Source organism: Narcine bancroftii, chromosome 2 (assembly GCF_036971445.1).
Source record: "Narcine bancroftii isolate sNarBan1 chromosome 2, sNarBan1.hap1, whole genome shotgun sequence".
NCBI lineage: Eukaryota > Metazoa > Chordata > Chondrichthyes > Torpediniformes > Narcinidae > Narcine > Narcine bancroftii.
The window spans coordinates 195,521,093-195,524,658 of record NC_091470.1 but is presented as its reverse complement, the minus strand read 5'-3'; positions in this window follow the sequence as shown (position 1 = coordinate 195,524,658).

Sequence of the window (3,566 nt, the reverse complement as noted above, 5' to 3'; positions counted from 1 at the left end):
AGAGGGAGTTAGACAGATGGAGAGAAATAGTGGGGATGTCAGACAGAGAGAGAGAGAGACAGACAGACAAACAGACAGACAGAGTGAGTGTGGGGGTGTCAGGCACACAGAGAGAGGGAGAGAGAGAGTGTGAGTCAGACAGACAGAGAGAAAGGGAGTCAGATAGACAGAGAGAGAGAGAGAAGGGGAGTTAGAAAGACAGAGGGAGAATGTGGGGAGTCAGACAGTGAGAAAGAGAGGGGGGAGTCAGACAGGGAGAGAGAGAGGGACTGTGGGGAAGTCAGACAGAGAGTGAGACAGACAGATAGAGAGACAGACAGAGAGAGAGAGAGAGAGAGAGAATGGGGGAGTCAGATAGAGAGAGAGAGAGAGAGAGAGAGGGAGGAGGGAGTCAGACAGACAGATTGAGAGAGAGGAATGAGTCAGAAAGAGAGAGGGAGAGAGTGAGAGTCAAACAGACAGAGAGAGAGAGGATGGAGTGGGTGTCAGACAGATGGAGAGGGAGGGGGGAGTCAGACAGATGGAAGGGTGAGAGAGAGAGAGGGAGTAAGAGACAAAGAGAGAGGGGGGAGTCAAACAGAGTGAGAGTGTGAGAGAGAGGGAGTTAGACAGAGAGAGAGGGAGTCAGACAGACAGAGAGATTGGGGGAGTCATACAGAGAGAGGGAGGGTCAGACAGAGAGAGCGTGAGGGAGACAGACAGAGAAAGAGAGAGAGAGTCAGACAAAGATAAAGAGAGAGAGGGAGGGAGTCAGACAGATGGAGAAAGAGTCTGAGTGTGGATGTCAGACAGGGAGAAAGGGAGTCAGACAGAGAGAGAGAGGGAGTTAGACAGATGGAGAGAAATAGTGGGGAAGTCAGACAGAGAGAGAGACAGACAGACAGACAAACAGACAGACAGAGTGAGTGTGGGGGTGTCAGGCACACAGAGAGAGGGAGAGAGAGAGTGTGAGTCAGACAGACAGAGAGAAAGGGAGTCAGAGAGATGGCGAGAGAGAGGGGGGTGGTGAGTCAGACAGAGAGAGATAGAGAGTTGGGGAGTCAGACACAAGGATAGAGGGAGAGAGAGAGAATGGGGGAGTCAGAGACAGAGAAAGTGAGTCAGACTGACAGACAGAGAGGAAGAGGGGTTTAAAAAGACAGAGAGAGGGAGGGAGAGGGAGTCAGATAGACTGACAGAGTGATAGAGAGTGGGGGAGTCAGACAGAAAGAGAGGGGGAGTCAGGTAGAGAGTTGGAGTTAGACAGACAAAGAGAAGGAGAGAAAAGGGGGTAATCAGACAGACAGACAGAGAGAGGGAGGGAGTCAGATAGACAGACAGAGAGAGAGAAGGGGAGTCAGACAGAGAGAGAGAGAGAGAATCAGACAGAGAGAGAGAGAGTGGGTAGTCAGACAGAGCAAGAAAGAGAGAGTCAGACAGACAGAGAGAGAGAGAGAGTCAGAGAGAGATGGAGAGAGAGAGTGTTAGGGAGTCAGACAGAGAGAGAGGATGTGGGAGTCAGACAGACGATTGAGAGAGAGAGTGGGGGCGTCAGACAGAGAGAGAGAGGAATGATTGAGAAAGACAGAGAGGGAGTGAGAGTCAAAGAGACGGAGAGAGAAAGAGGAGGGAGTGGGTGTCAGACAGATGGAGAGAGAGAGAGATGGGGGGTCAATTAGATGGAGAGAGGGTGAGAGAGAGAGGGAGTCAGACAGAGAGATGGGAGAGAGAGATAGAGAGGGAGAGAGAGGGGGTTGAGTCAGAGAGAGGGAGTCAGGCAGAGAGATAGGGGGAAGTCAAATAGAGTGAGAGTGTGAGTGGGGGAGTCAGAGAGAGAGAGAGAGAGAGAGAGAGATATTCAGGCAGAGAGAGGGGTAGACCGACAGACAGAGAGAGATGATGAGTCAAACAGATAGAGAGAAAGAGTAGGGAAGTCTGACAGAGAGAGAGAGTGAGGGAGTCAGACAGAAAGGGAGAGTGACAGGGGGGAGTCAAACAAACAGAGAGAGAGAGAGAGTCGGACAGAGAGAGAGAGAGGGGTGGAGGGAGTCAGACAGAGGGGATGTCACACGGACAGAGAGAGAGAGAGTGATGGAGAGAATCAAACAGAGAGAGAGTGGGGAGTAGGACAGAGAGAGAAAGAGAGTGAGAGTCAGACAGAGAGAGAGGGATAGAGGAAGTCAGACTGAGAAGATGGAGTCAGACAACAGAGAGAAAGAGTGGGGGAGTCAGACAGAGAGAGAGATGTAGGGAGTCAAACAGAGAGAGAGGGGAGGTGTCAGACAGTCGGAGAGAGAGAGAGTGGGCAATTCAGAGAGAGAGAGACATACAGAGAGAGACGTAGAGACAGACAGAGAGAGGGGTGGGGAATCAAACAAAGTGAGAGAGAGTGAGTCAGACAGTGAGAGAGAGTCAGAGAGAGATGGAGAGAGAGAGTGAGTGGGGGAGTCAGATAGAGAGAGAGAGAAAGCGAGAGAGAGAGAGAGGGTGGGAGTCAGACAGACAGATTGAGAGAGAGAGTGGAGGCGTCAGACGGTGAGAGAGAGGAATGAGTCAGAAAGAGAGAGAGAGTGAGAGTCAAACAGACAGAGAGAGAGAGAGAGGATGGAGTGGGTGTCAGACAGACGGAGAGAGAGAGGGGGTAGTCAGACAGATGGAGAGAGGGTGTGAGAGAGAGAGAGGGAGTCAGAGACAAACAGAGAGAGGGGGGAGTCAAACAGAGTGAGAGTGTGAGAGGGAGGGAGTTAGACAGAGAGAGAGATTGGGGGAGTCATACAGAGAGAGGGAGGGTCAGAAAGAGAGAGCGCGAGGGAGACAGTCAGAGAAAGAGAGAGAGAGTCAGACAAAGATAAAGAGGGAGAGGGAGGGAGTCAGACAGACGGAGAGAGAGTCTGAGTGTGGGAGTCAGACAGGGAGAGAGAGAGTCAGACAGAGAGAGAGAGGGAGTTAGACAGATGGAGAGAAAGAGTGGGGAAGTCAGACAGAGAGACAGACAGACAGACAGACAGACAGAGTGAGTGTGGGGGTGTCAGGGACACAGAGAGAGGGAGAGAGAGAGTGTGAGTCAGACAGACAGAGAGAAAGGGAGTCAGAGAGATGGCGAGAGGGGAGGGTGGTGAGTCAGACAGAGAGAGATAGAGAGTTGGGGAGTCAGACAGAGAAAGAGAGTGAGAGACAGACAGAGGGAGTCAGACAGACAGAGAGAGAGAGAGGGGTGTTAGACAGGTGAAGGGAGGGCGAGAGAGAGAGAGAGAGAGAGAGGGAGTAAGACAGACAGAGAGAGGGAGTCAGACAGACAGACAGAAAGGAAGAGGTGTTTAAAAAGACAGAGAGAGGGAGAGAGAGCGAGTCAAACAGAGAGACAGAGTTAGACAGACTGAGAGAGTGAGCCTGAGTGGGGGAGTCAGTCAGAGAGAGAGAGAGAGAGAGTCAGACAGAGATAGAGGAGGGAGAATCAGACAAACAGAGAGGGAGGGGGAGTCAGAAAAACAGACAGAGAGAGTGAGAGTGGGGGTGTCAGACAGAGAGATGGCGGGGGATTCAGACAGACAAAGAGAAGGAGAGAGAGGGGGGTAATCAGACAGACA